This window comes from Choloepus didactylus, chromosome 10, assembly GCF_015220235.1.
Source record: "Choloepus didactylus isolate mChoDid1 chromosome 10, mChoDid1.pri, whole genome shotgun sequence".
Taxonomy (NCBI): domain Eukaryota; kingdom Metazoa; phylum Chordata; class Mammalia; order Pilosa; family Megalonychidae; genus Choloepus; species Choloepus didactylus.
Window position 1 is genome coordinate 67,089,252 of NC_051316.1, and position 22,048 is coordinate 67,111,299.

The 22,048-nt window shown below is 37.0% G+C and overlaps 1 long non-coding RNA gene across 1 annotated transcript in view; it reads right to left on the reverse strand.

The window, feature by feature from the left end:
• Positions 1-4,082: 4,082 nt before the first annotated feature.
• Positions 4,083-22,048, reverse strand: part of LOC119505786 — a 47,714-nt gene continuing 29,748 nt past the window's right edge. The window contains exon 3 of the long non-coding RNA XR_005210826.1: positions 4,083-4,212. This is a non-coding gene — a long non-coding RNA (uncharacterized LOC119505786). The remainder of the gene's footprint in view (positions 4,213-22,048) is intronic.

Sequence of the window (22,048 nt, forward strand, 5' to 3'; positions counted from 1 at the left end):
GTATATAAAACCCTATTTCCTCATTTCTGAGACACATAGATTTTTTTCATTTTAAAACTCTCTAGAAAATTGTTGGCAGTTCATAATCAGCATGTACATTAATTGTTGTGTGTTACTTTCTCTTCTAAAAAGATGTTGCCTCTTAAAATCAACAAACATTTGGAGTAGATGAAATATGGAAATCAAACACATTCATCGTACAAGAATTTATCTTTCTTTCATAGGGCTGACCTATGGAAGTGGAAACCTTTGCTCATACTGTTCTCACATGAGCCCTGTGTCTCACAACCGTTAAATGGCAGAGGAAGGATTTGAACATAGAATATTCTGCCTCTGAATTCTTTTGTGCAATCCACGTGCTGTTGCCTTTTGTGGTGAAAACAGGCCTGTGGAAGAAGGATAAATTCTTGGGTGATGAATGTGTTCGATTCTATCAAAGATCAGTGTATAACCTCACACTGTGATAATTTCAGTAACATTCTTCCAGTGGAGATATAATAAAATTGTAGACTTCAATCAGGATTAAAAAGGAATTACTACTGAGACTTTAGGGTAATATTCTTTGGCCTAGGATTTTGTAGGGAAAGCACAGAACAATATTTCACTAATGATTCAAACTGATACGTTTTTCTTTATACTATGTCTCAATTAGCTTTGTTTATACCGCCCCCCCCCCCAAAAAAAAAAAAAGAAATTCCATTCTAGGGTTACTGATCTTCAGTTGCACATGTTGTCTAAATATGACAATGAGATGAACTGGAACTGTGTGATGCCATAGTATAGTATAAAAACAGATCAATTAAATGAAGTTTATATAGAAAGGGTGTTAGTTAATTTTAGTATTTTTAAAGGGGAATTCACATTTTAGGAAGAGTTTATACTCAGAGTAGGTAGGAGCATGGGCTCTTGAATTAGACTATCTTGGTTCAACTCCCAACTCTACCACTTAACCATTTATGAGACTTTGAGCAAGTTAATAGCTTCACTAACCTTAGTTTTCCCAGCTATAAAATGGAGATGATGATTTTGTCTATATCATAGAGTTTTATTAAATGATATAATCCATGTAAAGCACTTAGCATGGTGCCTCATATATGCTAAGGGCTCAATAAATGAACCTTCTCTTATAAGTGAACCTTCTCTTATTCACACTGATAAAGGTGACAAGGAATAGTTATATCCTTCATTTTATTAATCATTACTATATATCTACACAATATTTCCTCTTTTTGGGTGTGTGTATATTTCATACATAAATAAGCTGTTTTTGTAGTGCATCTTTCTTTAAAGGCAGCATAGCGTTTTTGTATTCAATTCAGCAATACCAATTATGAGTCAGGAGCATTTTCTAACTAATTGGGTTTATACTGAGGCAAGGGCTAGTGCACTTGCCATTTTTTTTTACCCAGATCGGGAAATTGAGATACAGTAATCTCAAGTGATTATCTGAAGTTATAAAATTAGCAACCAAGTTACAGGAAATATTTACACTTAAATATTCTAGGCAGAAACATTTTTAATAGGCATTGACAGATTGGTGCTCTGATTGGTACAAGATGCTATATAGAAAGATATTACTTAAGAGAGCAAAGCTCTTTATAGGAATGTTAGTTGACCTTCATATGTAATTATTTATTTCCTTTACTCATAGCAACAACTCATCTAAATTTAGAAAATAATTTCTTGCTTTGATCAATACATGTCTCAGATGGAATAAGGGCCTTGGTTTTGTGGTTCTCGTAGTACCTTTGTTTGTATTTTAGTGCTTTGTATTTTGAGACATATATGTATATATGCATTATACACTCTGACCTTGTTCAGAGATCTGGATTTAGGTTTGTTTGTTTTTTGTTTGTTTTTTGTTTTTTTTTGAAATAAAGCTCAATGTAGCTATCATGCATTCCATCATTAGAATAATACCTTATGATTATACACCAAATATCTGTCTCCTGCAGTTGGTATTTTAATAAGGGTGGAGTGCATCTGAAACTTATATCACATTGCAAACCACATGTATTCCCAAACCTTAAAAACATGCTACATACAAGAAGGAGGTTTTTCTTTTTAATGGAACCTGATATTATCTGAGCTATTACTCTTAGGTTTACTGGGCATTTTATTTGCTTTCTAAATACATGTTTGCTAAAGAATAATAGTTTTATTTTTGTAATAGGTTTATGTGTTTTTTTAACATATATTTTTAAACACAAAAGAATAGTAAAGTTAGATTAAACAAGGTTTTTAGAATTGTGAAGCACATGCTGCTATAAAATTTATGACATTTTTTGTATGATGTCCTGAATTTTGGAAAGCTATTTCATAATCACAAATAAATGTGGGCATTAGGGTGTGAGGAGGCAAATTTCATTCTAGTTAAGAATCTTTTTCTGGAGCCAGATGCAATTTTGACAAAACCCAGAACGTGAAGGGTAGATATGTTATATAAATAAAGCTTAAGTTCCTTCCCTACAAGGGCTCTGGACTCAGCTCTGATATTAGATCTCTGAGCATGCATCACCCATTCTCACCATCAGGCATTACAGTGGGGATGAGGTTCTGGGTGATTCTAAGATAGACAAAATGATTATACATTGCTGACAATGGGCATTTTTAATTAATGCAAAAATCAACTTGGGCAACAAAGTAGCTTATAGTTGATAGAGAATCCTTTAACTGTAGTCCCCCAGTGACAGACTCAGATATCAAAAACTGGGATCTTAGATTAGCAAAATAAGGTCTGTCCACCAGAAAGCATCTAAATTAAGAAGGAATGCATAATTAAATAAATGGGAAACTGTCTTAGAAATGGCAGCTCTAAGGACTAGGTAGTGCCAACAAGAAGATCACAAGTATCATTACCGGGATTTGGGAGGAGGAAAGAAAAGTCGTGAGAGGGATAATCAGAAAGATAAATAGCATGACTTAACTTGGAATATTTTGGAATAATTAGATTGTGTGAGTGAATAGCTCTTTGCAGTTTACGAAGCCCTTTCAAGTAAGTAGCTCATTGATTGCCATGACCACCTTATGAGAGGTAGAACAGGAGAAACTGAGGGAGAAAGAGGGAAACATGTTGGGCCTAAATCTTAGCTGTGGACTTCAACTGAGGTCTTCAGGCCCATATTCCAGGTCTCTTTTCTTTGCTACACATTCAAATCCCAAATTTCACAAGTCCCATTTTTCTATATTTAATGTGTATTCACCAACACTACATAAATACATAATCAGTAAGCTCTATCCTCAAGGTCTTATGGTTTGGCTCTTAATTGAAGGCTTACTCCCGTCTATCATAGATATCATACAGTATTGAAGGGTTTGGTTACATGTGGGGATCTCTAAAATATATGCTTTCTCTACACACAACCACTTCCTGATCCAGATTGAAATATGGGACAAACCATAATAAAACCGTAGCCATAGTAAAAATAACAAATTAAAATGGGGCAAATGGAAAACTGTGGAACCATCTCACTTATTTGCAGTGCTTGGGGTAAGGACACACCATAAATACATCATAAATAAGATCCTGCGCTGGGTATATTGTGGTTCCTAAAGTGAGTGTAGGTCTGGTGGTCAGGAAGGACCTGGAGAAGGCAATCTGCATGATCATCAGGGAATCCTTAATCTTCTGGAACTTGGTGCTGTAATTTCTAAAATTATAGGATTAAGTGGGATTATTTCTAGGGTCACTTCCCATCCAACTCTAGCTCCAATTAGTTTTAGGTGAGGCTCTTAGTCCTAAAAGTTTTAATCATTAATCCTTGTGACACAGAATGTCTTCTGAATTAATGGTTCCAGCTGACATTTATTGAGAATTTATTTTCGGCTAAGCATTGGCTGAAGAGCTTTCCATTTTTCTGTGGGATCTGGAATTTAACCTAATACAAACATGCAAAAATGTAGCTGTGTCATTTCATAAAATGGATTGAATCTGATTATAAGCTCCCCCACTCTGCTGGATGGATAATGGGGAATTTACACTTGTCATATAATATTTCATTCATCCCCTTGTAGTTTACAACAGTCCTTGAAGATCTTCTCTTCCCATTTTCTCTCCAAGATGCCATCTGATTGCAGGGTGGTTTAGCTCTGCCTTTGGGTGGTCAGCAGAGGGGTCAGCAATCTGCAAGCTGATTCTCATCCTCCTTTCCCTGTCCTCTGTGATATTGGTGTTTTCTGTTATCCACCTTGCTGCTGACAACAGGGGATCTTCTGGAATCAAGGGAAAGCCAGAGGTCTAAGCTCAGCACCTCGCCCAATTCCAGCAGTATAACCAATATCACTCTAAGGATTTTATTCTGATTCTAGTACCCCAGGCTATTACAGGGCACACATTATGAGGCAGTCTCCATCTATAGACCCAAATTACAAACAGGGCAAACCCCCTCTACTATGGCTTTTCCCTCAGCTCATAACGTTCTCCCTCTAGGATTTTCACCAGGGTACTAGGGTGGTAGGGGGTGGTATGGTCATGACATATATACTTCACTATTTGCATCCCATGCTGCTGTCCCAGCTCCCCATAGAGTCTGGACCTGAAAAGGATGATAGCAACCCATATATGTTGAGCAGTTATTATAGATTAGGCCCTTGGCTAATTTTCCCTTTGGCTAATTTGACCATTTGGGGTGCTTTCCACTTCATTCTGGAACTTTCTAGTTCCTTCTCCTCCAACTGGAACATTTCATTGTTAGAGGTTCTCATTGGTTAAAACTTGGAATAGCATGGGGAATTTTAAAAATCACCCAATGACCAACCTCACTCAAAGAAATTCCAATTTAATTGGACTTGCGTGTGGCCTGGGCATCAGGAATTTTGAAAGCTCCTCAGGGGAATCTAATATGCAGCCAAAGTTTAGAACCACTGCCTTTTGTTAATGCTTCCTATTTTTTGAGATAGCATTTACCATAGTCCCTTCCCTGGAGCCATAAGGAAAGACATAGTTCTGGAAGATAAGGTACCATAAATTGGTGGATATTAAAATGAAACAAAACAAAATCCATCGTTCCCGTAACACACACATAACACATTTTCTCCTCAAAGCAATTCTAGTTTACAAATGAGTGGACTTATATTCAGCCTTGCATATCTGTATGATCCAATAGTATTTAAAAGAAAATAGGCCTGCCTATTCATTAGATGCATTAGAGTCAAAAAAGAACATGGTACCAACCACCTGTACACTCCCCCTCCCCGTTTTCCTGTACCTTATCCCAGGGCTGAGTATTTACCTGTCTTGGGGATTATGCTCCTTGTATGAATGGAACTGACAATGACCACATTAAGAAGTCCTTGGGGACTATGATATGAATACTCTGGATACCCCTTCAATGTTCCTGTCCAAGGACAGTAAAAGAGACAGCATCTGGACCAGGAAAACATGCCAACCACAGCCCACTCACCTCTTGACGAGAACTGAACCTTCTTGTGGTGCTCTCCCTCCTTCACCCTTCCCACACTTTTCTGTTAGAATAGATCTAGCTCTTCACTGGTTCATTTCTCCCAGGCTATTATGTTAAAAGAAAGAAGCAATTCTTACTCCTTATTGGGTTATTTCCTCCTAACATTAACTGATTGAAGGTGAGCTAAGTACTATTGGTTTGATTGCTTTTCCTTGCACAGGGAGATAAATGTGGAACTCCTTAGAATTATATCATTTTTATGACTGCTTTGTGCTGCCAAGTACAAGTTTACCTCTAATTCATTACACATTATCAAACAAAATGTACTAACTACATAACATATTTAGTATGACTCTTACTTCTTCTCCAGGAATAATATTCTGTACAAACTTCCTATGCAGTGAATGATGCATAATCTTTGTTCTTTCCTCATTTCCCAAAGTAAAATGATCATAAAAAGAATTTTAAGAAATTCCTTATAAACCTTAGAGCTTATGAGTTCAGTGATTCAAAGTATTTATTAAGGATATGATATTCCAATAATAAAGATAAGGGTATGTACACAAATAATCTATAAGACATGATTGAAAGAAAGTGTCAAGAACTGTAAGAAAATTACTGGCACCATATGTGTATATTTGGAGGTGGGTGAACATAGAGCCCAAAAGTAGTAGATGAAGAAATTGGGTGAAGAGGGCCAATTTGAGAGAGAGATTGCAGAAGTTAGAAAAAGAAGAATTATGAACAGCTATGGATGTGATGGAAGTGAGAGTCTCATGCTGATGTTTGTTTTACAGAATCAGTAAGACCTTGCTCTTTGGTGGGCTGTGCTTCTATGTGCTATCTCAAGTATGCATACAAATAATTTTTAAATAAAATACATAATTTTATTTATATTTTTATTTTATCATTACTTATCAAACATTATCATAGAAATTCCATTTTAATAAAAGAACAGCCATCAATTTGTGAAAATAAGTCCCCCTAATTCCCACAAATATGGAGCCTGGTAGATGTCTCTTCTATTTTATAAAACCCAAATTACGGCTATAGACCAAAAAGTATGGGACAGTGATTAAGATCATGAGCCCTGAAATTGAACTATCTGGGCTCAAAAAACTCTTATGTCATATATTAGCTGTGTAAGCTTGATCAAGTCATTTAACTTCTCCAAGGTTTCCTAATCCATAAAATTGGGATACTAATTGTAACAGGAATAAAGGACTGAACGAGTTAATACATGTCAAGTGTATAGAATAAAGCCTGGCCAGAATAGGCACTCAATAAATATTAGATGTTGTCTCAATAAATATTTTCTGACAGTGGAATTATCTCAGATTTAGAGATCTCTGTTTCATTAAGGAGTGATTTTGAAAAATGTATTGTTTTCCATTCATTATGTATAATATGTACACTGAAGTTTCAATTTGAATGCAGCAGGCAGGAATTTGAATTTAACTGTGAGCACTATGAATTGTGAGTGATTGGTTTGTACAAATGTATTTTGAAAGGCCTGGCGTTCATAGACACCTTGACCCTGAATTCCTTTCCTGCAGTCATGAGATGGGGTGGGCGCCATGATCCTCAGCACCCTGGGGGCTGCTGGGGGTTCACTGCCACCCTCTTAGCACCCAGCCTGTACTGAGCCCCTGAGTGGCGAGAGCAGGACTCCGTCCTCCCTTTCTTTCTCTTCTGGATAAAACGATGGTGGGAGGAGGCAGTAAAGATGGCTTTTGTTCCCTCATGGCTGGTGGAGCTGCAGTATCAGTGGAAGGGCCACTAATTTAAAGGAGAAGAGGTCTGCTTTTAGTTCTGCCTTTGGCCTAAGAAATGAGTCTTCCATCAAATGAAAATATAGGGATTGCTATTTGAGGAGTGAAGGAAATAATGTATGTGTAGCTAGGGTGTCTGACACATAGTAAACACTCAATAAATGGTAGCTATTTTGAACTATTTTAAAGTGTAATGAGAGTGAACTCATCAAGACCATGAATAAAGACATCTTTCAATAATGTTGGCAATATAGCTGGAGGGTGATGTGGGATTACTTTATTTTGCTGGTTTTGTTTTATTTCTATTTTAAATATAGGAGAGATCGATATAAGCATTACTTTCTTAAAGCCACATCTCATGCAAAGAATTGACTTCTTGTTTTGTGTCACATTAAAAGAAGCACCTCAAAACAGAAAAAGCATCCAATAAACTTGATTCTGTCATAAAGATTAATGGGATTAAGTCAGGGGCAGGGTAGAGAGACCTGATGGAGCAGGACCTCTGGAAGGGACAGGAGTGAGGGTCCAGATGAAGGAATTAATGTTGGGCTGCAGGATACTTGATAGTCTGAGACCAGGGAGAAGCAAGAAGTAAGCCTGGCAGCAGATTCTAATGAGAGAGGAAGGAACTTGAAGCTCCTGCCCAAATGCCTCTAATGTTTTTCTGTGAGGGGGTTGGCAGAGCATCTTCTGAGAGTAAGGAGGGTGGTCACAGAGGTAAGGGGGCTTGGCAGGGATGCGTTGAAGTACCAGGGCAGCCATGTATGGCATGGGAGAAGCAGCTGAGGGGGGCTGCTGAAGGATCTCCAGGCTGCTTTGAAAGTCCAGAAAGAGGGAAAAGGGGGAAATGATTTTATAATAGATGAGAAAATAGGAAAATAGAAAATAAAAATATGGAATGAAGGCAAGAAAAGACAAAACTATGCCATGGAACAAAAAAAGAAAAAGCACAATTTCCAGAAGGAGGTATAAATGTGAAAGAGGAAATTAAGAAATGAGCAGTGTTTCCCATTTTTTTTGCGTTCTCAGGCCATTTCCTTGAATCCATCTTCCCATTGGGGATTAAGTGCTTTCATTAAAGCCCTTTCCTGTTTTCCCATTCCATGGGCATACTAGAATAAAGTACATACTGAATGGGATAGCTGAGTTTGGGGAGTACTGAGGGACTGTTAAAATGAGTAATGTTGACAATTTTCCTACTTTCTCATTTTTCTCCTTCCTTCTTTATCCTTGCTGTCTCCTTTCCCATCAATGCTCTTATTTCTTCATCCGTTTTATCGGTTTTAAGATTTCTCACTATTTCTGTAACATCCACTTACTCATTCCCTTAACTTTCCTTTTTACTTGAATTTCCTGGCATAAGGAATTTAGAAAGAATATGGGAGAGAAGGATTAAAAAAGACAGAAAATTATAAGAGATGAGCTAAACGAGAAAAGGGAAGTTTTAGAATGAATAAGCAATTTATAAAGCAGAAAGATGGTCTATGATAAATGGAGAAACAAAATGAGTAGAAGATATGAGATAAAGGTAGAAATTAAAAATGTTAAGGGAAGAAGGGAAAGAGAAAATTAAGTAATATGTATATTTTAAATGGATCCCATAAAAGTCAATTTGGGTCTTACATTTCCCCCCTTCCCCCACGAATTAACCCTAATAGTTATTTTTAAGTTATAAATAATTTTTTACTTGTTGATTTTTACTCTTCTGGGAAAAGGATGGATGTAGAATTTCGCTGCTTGCACATGAGGCAAAGAGCAGTTTAATGAAAAACTTGGGGAAGAAAGAAAGTGCACATTTTCATGAATTAACTTTCAAATGACTTGGTCAATCTGGCGAGTTTACATTTTATATATTAGCGCTTCATTTTATGAAAAGAAATTCTCATGTTTTTCCCATTAAGACTGAATTCTCCTCCTTTTCTATTCAATCTGTTTCCCTCCCTCATTACAGTGCCTTCAGATGAATACATGGCATAAATAAATACGGCATAAGTTGTTGCAAAATGGAGTGGGAGGAGCTGGTCATTTCCACCAAGAAGGACCCTTTATTCTGAAACAGCGATAGATGCACTGACTGGACTTGATGGAAAACCTGTGCAGGTAGCATGTAGCTCCTGCATATTAATCTCCTTTGTCCCACAGGGTGTGCTAGCACATTTGAGTATTTTGTTTTCTCCTTTACTGCTTTGCTCTCCTGGCTGAAATATCTTGCAAGCAGAATGCGCAGGAATGGGTGGAAATAATTTTGGTGAAATGAAAATGTTCGTGTTTGACTCAAATGATGGAAAGTGTTAAAACTCCTTTTAGGACTTGTTCAGGTCACCTGTTGACCCAAGATACTTAAGACCTTCTTCAGGTCAGTAGTTTTAATACATGAAAAGGATAGAGAAGTAGTCTAAACTACTAATAAATGGATTCCATTCATCCTTTCCCTCAAGTTTAAAGATTTATTTATTTATTCTGCTGTAAAAAAAGTAATAGCTCTTTGAATGTAGTTTTTAAAGGTATATTAATAATATTAATAATTACCATTTATTGAGTGCCTGCTTTGTTCAGGTACTGTTTGGATATTTTGTCTTTAGGTTTTTGAACAACTCCTTGAGGCAGATGTTAACAGTCCCGTTTTGTAAATTATGCAGCTGAGGCTTGGGGAAGTTAAGGTTCTTGCCCTAGGACATGCCTGTTTTAGAGTAGGGCCAAATTTGAATCCTGACACTCTGACTCCTCCCATCACTGGCTGCCTCGCAGTGTGGTGTAATCACCGCATTGTAATGTTGTGAGGAGAGGGTACAAGGCTTTAGCTGGAGATGAAAGATCCATCTTCTCCTTCACAGACAATGAGAAGTTTCCTTTCATGAAATGTGTGCAGAAGTCTGGCATGTGTACCTGATCATGAGCCATGATGTAAATGGCTCTGTAAAGAAGAATGGAAAGAAATCTAAGCCCATTTTTAAAACTGCATATTGCTGAGAGCTTATTTGGAGCAGGGGAAGGAGAATTGGACTTTGACTGTCAACAGTCTCCTGATACGAGTATTTCACCATAACCAGTAAGTTTCATTTTAAAAACAGCCAAAGGATGAAAGAAAAAAATATCAGTGTTTGCACCTTTCATTTAACATGTAGTGGTTTTAGATGTTTCCTTTTTCCCTTCCATAGCCTGTCAAATACAATTTCTAGACAGCTCAATGAAATATTTTTTCTGTACTTCCTCTTGGCTCCTCCTTCCTGAGCACTTCTGCTTTTCCAGTGACTGCTGGTGTACAGGGGTGGTTCATGCGGTGATTGAGTAGATTCTCTGCCTGCTGCTAAAGAATTTTGACAAGTGACAGGTAGTTTGTTCTTCCTTGCAAAGTGTTTAGAAAATTACTGGCTTTTAAAACTAACAAACTTTCCATGATCATGTATGGGTTTTCTTGGTTGGCAAATATAAGAGAGTAGCTTAAATTCAGACACACCTTCTGTTTTTAAGAAGCTTGTGAAGAACACATCTTCCTGTTGTAAAAGGCAGTGATGCTCATATTACCAAGCAAGCACCCTGCCACATATCACAGTCTTACCACATGTAATTTTCTAATTCTGAATTGTTTGGAAATTTTAATTTTGCCAGAATGCTGGTGGGAGAGATGACTCCAAAACTCACATCTAAATTTAGCAACTCTCCTTTTCAACTGTGGTAAGATTACTTTTTCTTTTTAATAGCAAGAACTGCTTTAGGTTGGGAAAAGTGAGAGGAATGTTTGTTTTGGAGAACCTCTACAGGCACATGGAATCTTACAAAACAGAAAGGAAAGAAGTACCAGTATCTCCAAAGAAACAAAGGGGCCATAAAACCCAGAGCCTCTTTAGGGATATGTTAATGGCAGGAAGGAGACCAGTGCTTCAGGGTCTATCTGAATATGTGTGAGGCTGGGTTATGAACAAACATCACAGTGTACCTCTTGTGGTTTCCTGAATTACCTCTCAGCTCTACTGTACACCTAGTGGAAAGAGATCCCCACTGGTGGGGATTGAATGTGTTCCCCAAAAAAGACGTGTTCTTAGTCTTGATCCATGTTCCTGCAGGTGTGGAACCCATTTATAAATAGGACCTTTTGGAGATGTTGTTGTTAGTTAAGGTGTGGCCAAATCGAATCAGGGTGGGTCTCATGACTGGAGGCCTTATAAAGAGAAGAAATCCAGATGCAGTCTGGAAAGGCTGAAGACATAGAAGCCAGAGGTCTGAGAAAGCCACAGGAGGAGACCAAAGACATCGCCATGTGACAGAGACACACAAGTCAAGGGAACCCAAGGATTGTGGGAAGCCGGCACCAGATCCTACAAACTCTGAGAGAAAGCATGGCCTTGCCATCACCTTGATTTGGAACTCTGGCCTCTAAAACCATGAGCCAGTAAATTCTTGTTGTTTAAGCCAGTCTATCCTGTGGTATTCATCTTAGCAGCCCTGGTAAAATAAGATACCCATAAACAAAGTTTTTTGTTATGATGAACAGTGCTCATTTTAAGACAATGCTGCTAGACCTCGGTCCCATTTCTGGCCCCACCATGTACATAATGTGCCTGTGGAAAGTTACTTAATTGATTTAAGATTCACTTTCCTCATTGGTTGATACGTATATTACAGAGTGTTTTTGTTTTGTGTGTGTTTGTGCATGTGTGTGCGCGCATGTATGTCAGAGGCAGAGAGTATTAAATAAGGTAACTTCTTAAATTGCAAATGTAGTGGGTATCCTTAAATATTAGAGGTTACTTTTCTCCCACACTTCCTTACGCCAATTGTCTTTTCCTCACTCTTCAGGCAGCCTTCTGAATGTGCTGCTCTTGGCTGTGGAGATGATGGTGGTGAGGGGCAGTAAAACGATTTATCCAGCCTATAACAAACATTTGTTACTCTGAGTGCATATGTAAGGCCTTGAAATTATGACTCTCATTTGCAAGAGTTAGGCCCATGACAGAGAAATGTTTTTGTTCTGAATTTTAAAAGGATTTGGCTTCCAGAATCTTGAGCCAGTGCTTGTAGGACTTGCTATACAGTTTAAGCCAATGAGCAGAAAACATAATAGCAGATAAAACGTAAGAAACATTTTCCTGCTGAGAAAGAGGAGGGTACTGAGAGAAAACCCAAAAAGAAAGACTGGAATGGATGAGACTTGGCTATAGATCCTCCAAATGATCACAGCCCCTGTGCTTCAGCTGGGTCTGGCTGTGAGGTGGTCATAACTTCAGATATGTTTAGGGAACACCTAAACACAACAGAAATGTGTGCCCACCTGAAACTTATCAAGTGCCTCATACCAACACCAGGCAGCTTCAGTGGAGGAGAAATGAAAGTGTGCTGTGCTCATGCGATGACGGCCTCACACACTGCCTCGGGCTTGGCCGTGAGGGCAGAAATGCTGCTGGGGACTAGCCTACGGTCTGGTCCAGACCAAATTAGCAAATGTGACACAGTGGAAGATCAAAACTATGCTTTGTGGAACCCTGAGGCCAATTTGAAGTAGGCTCCTGGAGGATGAGGAATCTTATTGAGCAGTGACAAGCCCTCTTAGCTGAGGTTCCCTTGACTAAATGGATAGTCACCATAAGACACCAGAAAAAGGCCGTTCTTGACCATTGACTGACCTGGACCAAAAGAACTGCCCAGATGACCCAGAGGATCAAAAGAAAGGAAAGAAAAAGGTAGTTATTTTCAGTCACTGAGTGTCAAGGTGATTTGTTACTCAGTAGTGGATAACTGATGCAAGACCTCTGAGACAGTGAAGTGTCCTAATAAACTGTCCCATTTGACTGAGGTTGAATCTCCTAAATTAATCTAAATTAAAAATTTGCTTCAGCGAGACTGTTTTAAACTGAGACTACCTCCCCTGGGCATGGCAAATTCAACATTATTTTTGTTCCCACCAGAAGGAAATTGAGGTTGTGTGACAAGGTGGCATTCAGATATGAAGAAATAAAGGAAATTACACTACTGCACTGCTGAATATCTTTTCAGGTAAATTTAAAACAGTGCTCCTCAAACTACAGTATGAAGTCTTGTTAAATGCAGATTCTGATTCCATAGGTCTAGGTCTCTACATGGGCCCCTGAGTCTGCATTTCTAAGACTCCCAGGTAATGCGCAGTCACTTTGAGTAGCAAGGCTTTACCTTACCACAATGCTCCATTCAAACGTGTGCTCCTTCCTCCTCCTGCGACCTCATCTCCCTCTCCCACAGCTATCCAGGAAGTCTTATATGAAGAGCTTTGAATCCCCAAACTCCCTCATATCCACTGGGAACAAATGAATTGCCTTCATCACTGACCCACCCTTCCCCTCTTGAAATCTCTCAACTTACTTGCCACTTGATTGGAACTGGGCTTGGATCTCTGATGTCCTCCTGGTCAAACCCAATAGGATTTTTTTTTTTTTTTTTTTTTTTTTTTCAGTTTTCAGTCTTGGCATTTCTGCTCCTTTTGTCACTATTGAGCACTTCTTTATTCTTGAAATAGTCTTTTCCCATTGCTCTGCCTACTGAGTTCCGCCGATTCTACTGACACATCTCTTAGATTAGATACCTCTTTTGTCACCTCCTCTGTCTCCTTCCTCAGAACTGACCTCTTGCCTGCATCTCTGGGATGATTCCCTGAGCCCCTGCTTTAGTCATCTATTCAGGTCCCACAATGTCCTTTAAGATCTGTGTTGCCACTTTCCTCATACCAGGTGAAAACAGGGATGGTGTAATTCATATGTAGTTAAATGAATCAAGCATCTCCATTGTAAATAATGAGGAATTTATTTTCTATGGCTTTAAAATATTTTGATTTACTCCTGTGTTATCTTTTGAATGAACTTTGAATAATACATCAGTTGTAATTGATTTTTAACAAAAATGCTGCATATTTATTTACCTTTAATTTGAAGAATATGTAATAATAAAGAATTAAAGCTACTTCTAAGCCATCCCTTTTACAGTGCCTTTTCCATACATGATTCCCAAAAGCTTTTAGTAATGTTAGCTGTAAAATGAGTATTAAGTTTTAACTAAACTCTGAAAAGAATAATTATCCACCGTTAAAATTTCAACCCTCTTTTGAAAAAGCACAAAATTAATTTTTAAATCTCTGATATATGATGAATTGTGGTTTTTCCCTACACCAGTAGTATTTGGCTGACATTTCACTTTATGCTTGTCATGTTTATAGTCCCAAACTAGCAACACATGGTGCAGGAAGGGAGTTATAGGCAATTGGTGGCAGGATTTGTTTTAAATGATGTGAGAATGTCCGTTACTCATTCTTGTTTCTCAAGTAGCTTTCCCCCAGCTGCGTTCTCTCTTTTCCAAAATAAAATGATGATAATGGTTTTATGGCAGCATAAAAATGAGTGAAATCAAAGAATGTATAATAAAACAAGCATCCAAAAATTATTAATTCATAATATCTGTGCTTATCTATTCCTTTTTAAAATATCAGTTAAATGTTATCTTAGTGCTAATGATTTCGTCTTTATTCTTGTAAGAATAGGGTTATTTTAGGAGTCACTACGTAAAATAGTTGTTTGATAAAGAGGGCTGAAAAGATATTATTTTAAGCAAAGTTCAAAATACACTGTGGAAAATGATCACTAGTTCTACTATGTCAAAAGAATGGCAAAAAAAATGACAAATTGCTGAGTGATGAACCTTCCATTTGATATGGTTTAGTTTATTAGCCCTCCATGATTTCTCAAACACAATGGTTAGTGGTGAGGTAATTGCTGGAGCCAGTCATAGTTAGTGACTATATCACATTAGAGACACTAGGGCATTAGGGTTCAGAGTTATTTCTCTGTTCCAAGGCAGCAGTGTGCCTCTCCACAAAATTTGTTATCTAATTTCCCCGTGCAAAATTTTAAAATATTTTCTTCCTTTCAGAGAATCTTTAGATTTTCCTTAGTCTTTCTTTTCCTTCTTTTTTAAAATGCTTGATGCAGTGTTTCTCAGAGCACTTTCAGTAGATTTACCTAAGTTTATCCTTATATGTGAGTAATCTGATCAAACGTCTTCACTTTGCTTTTACTTTGAATTGTGGTATATTCTTCAGCCAGTCAATGTTTGCCTTTTTCTTTTTCCCTTTTTAATTTTAGGACCTTTAAACTGACTCCACAGGATTTCTTTGCTGTTTTGAATTGCTTTTCAACAATCTTTCTCACTCATTCTCAAGTGTGAGCTGAATTTCTTTAAAATGGTATTCTTTTGTCATCATCTTCCTTTATGTACCAAAATTCCTTCCATTGCATAAATAGTTAACTAACTTTCTATGTTTCCATAAAAAAAATCAAGACGGTACCCAGGAGAGCACTTTGACAATACATATCAAAGGACCCATAAATGATGTAGCACAAGTGTATTTATTGATGTGAAAAGGATCGTCAAGAAATATTATTGGGTGAAGAAATAATTTCTTAAAATAGACATATACAGTAGGGTCCCATTTGTATGTATTTGTGTAGAACATGTTAAATTTATTATGTTTAGAATGAAATATATAGGAAGAAAAAACTGTAAGGAAAGATAGATTTGCTTAGTGAGGTATAAAAACCCCTTCAGAGCTATATATTGGCCATATTAATAAATTACTACTATAATTTTTATCTGCTTTATGTATCTTCCAGAAGATATAAACTGGTTAATGTGCATAACCCAATTTCATTCCAGTCACAAATCTAAATTTGTATTGGGCATAATGTATATTTCCAGAATTGTGCCAAGTATGAGAAAATAAGTAAGGAAGCTTCCCAACCAGTTTTTCCTTATGTCCTATCAGAGTCTCTATCTTACATTCTAATTATTGAAATCAATTGAACCACACTTATTTCAGCCAGTGAGTTGTTGCTCTTGTTAAGAATCACAAGCTTCATAATTCCTATAGCTCACCTATGTCATAGATATTAAATGTGAGGGCTACATATGTGATACGTAGAGATAAAATTTCATGACAAGGCCACTCATAGAAAAAAATTCAAATTATGCATTTTCCTCACCAATATATTAACTTCTAAACACAGAAGTAAATTGTTAGTAAATGCTTTACAAATGAAAATAAAGATAATAAGCATATTATTATTGGAATAAAAAGTAAATGCTAGGAACTTCTGAGGAAGATGGTGGAGTAGAGAGCTCCAGGATTCACTCTTCCTCCTAAACAGCTAGTGAACAGGCAGGAGCTGTCTGAAATAAGTGTTCTGGGGCTCCAGAGGCCATAAAAACACAGTACAGCACCCAGGGAAGTGTGAGACAAAGAGGCTGAAAAACTGCAGTAAAGAACTGTGAGTAGCTCGCTCTGCAGCGGCTGCTGGTGCCCATCTCCTGCACTTGAGGAGGGCCACCTTAGGGTCTGGTTCCTGGCTGCCTGCTGCAGATGGAGAAGGAAGTAGAATTCCTCTTCTCCAAGAACGGGGCGAAGGAGGGGCATAGCCAAGCTCTGATCAGGGCTTGTGATCAGCGAATTTGGATCACCAGGTCTTGGTTCTGGACTGCTGTTCATCCCGCCCTGGACAGGGATGGCCATGGCCATTGTTTCAAACCCACTGTCAACAGGGGTGGAGGTACTGAAAGTTGACAGATGCCAAGCATCCTTAGAGCTATAAGGAACAGTTTCCTGAAGGTATCATCTGCCAGGCAGGTCAGGAAGCATAGCTTTGGGGTGTCATCAAAAAGACTTCTGGCATCTTTACTAACCCTCTCCCCAGAGGTCTTGGAGATTGTCTTTGCCCCTTCGTGGGTCCCTGGCCCTGTTTTGGCTGGGATATTCTGACACTGGAAAGTCTTCTCTGGTGTGACCATTCTCCCAGAATTTGCTCTCCAGACAAAAGCAGCTAGAGACAAAGAAAGGAGTATAAACAAACAAACAAACAAACTATAGAGGGAAAACAAAAACAAACAGAACAGATCAATGTCCTGGAGAAGGAGCAGAAGAAAGGAAGCTTTCTTCTGGGGGTGAAACAATTGCAGAAATATTGCAATCTTAAAAGTTGTACCACATATCCAGGGTAAGAATCAGATGAAGTATAGCTGAAGAAAATACCTGATCAGTTAAACACAGGAAGTTCTAAAGGTCTAGAAGAAGTTAAATCAAGTGTCAAAGAAGAACCTTAACACAGAGCCAATCAACAAGAAAACCCTAGGCAAGAAAGAGAAGCTGAACTTAAGAGTAAATCTTCAAGAAAATCAGGTGCCTAGACATCAGCAAAAAATTACAAGCCGTATTAAGAAACAAGAAGATATGGCCCAGTCAAAGAAACAATTTAAAATTTCAGAGAAGACACAGAATTTGGAACAACTAATCAAAGATGTGCAAACAAATCTAAATTAAAGGAGGTGAAGGAAAATATCTCTAAAGAGATAAAGAGCATTAAGAAGATGCTGGGTGAGCATAAATAAGTAATTGACAGTATAAAAAGAAACATAACATAAATTATGGGAATGAAAACAAAATTGAAGAGATTAAAAATACTGAGGCATAAAACAGCCAGAAGAAAGAATCAGCGAACTAGAAGACAAGGCAGTCAAATCTTACGGACAGAAGAACAGATAGAGAAAAGAATGGAAAAAATTGTGCAGGGCCTCAGAGATTTGAATGATAGCATGAAGTGTAGAACCATATGCATAATGGGTATCCCAGAAGGAGAAGAGAAGAGAGAAGTAGCAGAAACAGTATTTGAGGAAATATAGCCAAAAATTTCCCAAATCTCTTGAAAGTCATAAACTTCCATCCAAGAAGCACAGTGCACTCCAAAAAGAATAAATCCAAATAGACCTTGTCTAAGACACATACTATTCAGAATGTCATATACTAAAGATAAAGAGATAATCCTGAAAGTAGCAAGAGAAAAGTGATTCATCACATACAAGGGAACCGCAATAAGACTAAGATCCAATTTCTCCTCAGAAACAATGGAGGTGAGAAGGCAGTGGTATGAAACATTTGAAGTACTAAATGAGAAAAACTGCCAGCCAAGAATTATTTTCTGGCAAACCATTGTGCTAGAAGCTCTAGCTAGAGCAGTTAGGCAAGAAAAAGAAATAAAAGGCATCCAAATTGGAAAGGAAGAAGTAATACTTTCACTATTTGCAGATGACATGACCCCATATATAGAAGACCTGAAAAATCTACAACTAAGCTAATAAACAAGTTCAGCAAAGTGGCAGGGTACAAGATCAACACGCAAAAATCAGTAGTGTTTCTATACACTAGTAATGAGCAAGTTGAAGTGGAAATCAAGGAAAAAATTCAATTTACAATAACAACTAGCAGAATCAAATATCTAGGAATAAATTAAACCACGGATGTAAAGGAGTTATACACAGAAAACTATAAACATTGCTAAAAGAAATCAAAGAAGTACTAAATAAATCAAACGACATTCCACATTCTATGTTCATGGACTGGAAGACTAAATATCATTAAGATGTCAATTATACCCAAGTTGATTTACAGATTCAACACAATTCCAATCACATTTCTAACAGCCTACTTTGCAGAATGAAAATGTCAATTATCACATTTATTTGGAAGGGTAAGGGGTGACAAGTAGTAAAAAAAATCTTGAAATAGAACAAAGTTGGAGGACTCACTATTCCTGACTTTAAAGCATATTACAAAGCTACAGTGGTTAAAACAATGTGGTACTTGGAGAAAGACAGATATATTGACCAATGGAATTGAATTGAGAGTTCAGAAATAGACCCTCATATCTATGGCCAATTAATATTTGACAAGACTGCCAAGTCCACTCAACCTGGGACAGAACAGTCTCTTCAACAATTGGTGCTGGGAGAACTGGATATCCATATGCAAAAGAAGGAGGACCCATCCACCTTATATGAAAGTTAACTCAAAATGGATCAAAGACCTAAATATAACAATCCAGACCATAAAACTCCTAGAAGAAAATGTAGAGAATCATCTTCAAGATCTTGTGATAGGCAATGGTTTCTCATATTTTACACCCAAAGAACAAGCAATGGAATAAAAAATAGATAAATGAGACCTCCTCAAAATTAAAAACTTTTGCGCTTCTAAGGACTTTGTGAAGAAAGTGAAAATGCACCCTGCTAAATGGAAGAAAAAATTTGGAAACCACATATCTGATAAGGGTTTAATTTCCAGAATATATAAAGAAACCTTACAACTCAACAACAAAAAGGCAAACAACCCAGTTAAAACTAGACAAAAACTTGAATAGACATCTCTCTGAAAAAGATATACAAATTACCAGAAAGCCCATGAAAAGATGCTCAACATCATTAGCCATCAGGGAAATTCAAATCAAAACCACACTGAGATATTTTATACCTACAAGAATGGCCACTATTAAAAAAAAAAGAAAACTGCAGTGTTAGAGATGATATGGAGAAAAAGGAACACTTGTTCACTGCTGGTGAGTATGTAAAATGGGGCAGCTGCTGTGGAAGACAGTTTGGCATCTCTCAGGAAACTAAGTATAGAATTACCATATGAACCGGCAATCCTACTACTAGGAATATACCCAGAAGAACTGAAAGCAGGGACTCGAACAAACATTTGCACATCAATGTTCATAGCGGCTTTATTCACAATTGCCAAAGATGGAAGCAACTTGAGAGTCCATCCACGGATGAATGGATAAACAAAATGTGGTATGTACATATGATGGAATATTATTCAGCTATAAGAAGGAATGAAGTCCTGATGCATGTGACAACATGGATGAACATTATGTTGAATGAAATAAACTAGAAACAATAGGACAAATATTTTATGATCTCAGTGATATAAACTAATTATGAGCAAACTCATAGAGTTAGAATCTAGAATATAGGTTACCAGGGGATAGAATGGGAGTAGAGAACGGGAAGCTGATGCTTAATTTGAATTTCTGTTTACGTTGATTGTAAATGTCTGGAAATGGAGAGTGGTGAAAGAAGCAGATTATAGTGAGTTTAATTAAAAGCCCTGCATTATGTTTGTGAATATGGTTGAAAGGGGAAGTTTTGGGTCATGTATGTTAGTAGAAGGAAAGTTAGAAGACAAAACATGGAACTATACACATGTAAACCCTGTTGGGAAAAACCATGGACTGTGGTTAATAGTACAAATAGAAGAATATGTTCTTTCATGAATTATGTCAAATATATGACACTATTACAGTGTGTTAATAATATCATATATTAGAAAAAATATACCTAGTGTAAACTGTGGACTATATTTAAGTCCTTTCATCAGTTGTTACAAAGGTATGACGCTAATGCAAAATGTCAACAATAGGGGGGAATATGGGAATGTTGCATTTTTACATGAATTTTCGGCAAATCTACAAATTCTCTAATATAAAAAATAATAATTAAAAAAAAAAACCATTGTGCTAAGTGAAAGAAACCAGACAGAAAATACTACATATTGTATAATCCATTTATATAAAATGTAAATATTATAGAGACAGAATTAGATTGGTGGTTATGTAGTGCTGGGGAAGGATAGAAGAATTGAGAGGTGACTGCTAAGGGGTATGGTTTTTTTTTTCTTTTTGGAGTAATGAAAATGTTCTGAAATTGATTGTGGTGGTGAATGCACAACTCTGTGATTATACTAAAAGCCATTGATTGTGTACTTTGGATGGATTGTATAGTACGTGAAAATAGCTCAATAAAACTTCTTTTAAAAAAGAGTAAAACCCAGTTTTGCCATTGGAAAAAAGTAAATGCCATAAGAAGAAAAATAATTGAAACTGTACTTTTATATTGTATTTTTAAGTGCATGTATTTAGAGACAGATGTTGCTAAAGATTCTCACAAAGAGGCAGAAATTGCCTCATCTCAGCAATAAATCTGATCTTATGTATCCATGTATTGCTTACATTGTTCCGGAAAGGATGGTTGGTTGCTCTATCTATCTATCTATCTATCTATCTATCTATCTATCGATCTACATGGAATGAAGTCCTGATCTATGCGGCAACATGGATGAACCTTGAAGACATTATGTTGCATGAAATAAGCCAGACACAAAAGGACAAATATTGTAGGATCTCACTGATTTGAAATAATTAGAATAAGCAAACTCATAGAGTCAGAATTTAGAAGGTAGGTTACCAGAGGATGGTTTTGGGATAGGGAATGGGAAGTTAACGTTTAAAATGTACAGTGTTCATATTTGGAATAATAGAAATGTTCTGGTGATGGATGGTGGTTATGATAGCACAATATTGTGAACATAATTAGCAGCACTGAAATATATATCTGAATGTGATTAAAAGGGGAAAAGTTAGACTGAAAATATGACAGAATGACATTTTTAAAAAATCCATGGAACTGGAGGACACAGTGAACCCTGCATTAAACCACTGGCTATAGTTAATAGTACAATTATAAAAATGTGCTATTCCACATCATAACAAATGTTCCATACTAATGCAAGGTGTTAATAATAGAGTGGTATATGGGAATACTGTATTTTATGCATGATTGTTCTATAAACCCACAACTTCTCTAATAAAGAAAAAAAATTGCTGATATAAATATAAATATATATACAAAATAATATAATTAAATAAAAGTTAATTGTAAATAACTAAGTGGTGATGATAGGACAAGTTAAAAATTAAGAATATTTAAGTCAAATATTCTGCCATGAAGTACTGTATATTTATTAGAGGTGGGATACAAATTTGACTTTAAACTTCCTAGCAGCTAATGTTAAGGGGGTGGGGGTGGGATTCAGGAAACAGTTATATGATTCATAGTGTCTGTGAAATTTTTAAAAATTGCTCAGGGAAAGCATGCCATTTCTGGTATGGAGACTGAAAGTAATTTTTCCCTCTGGGTAGCCATGAAGCACTAAAATAAAATGTGAGGCACAATAATCTCAACATCTAGTAT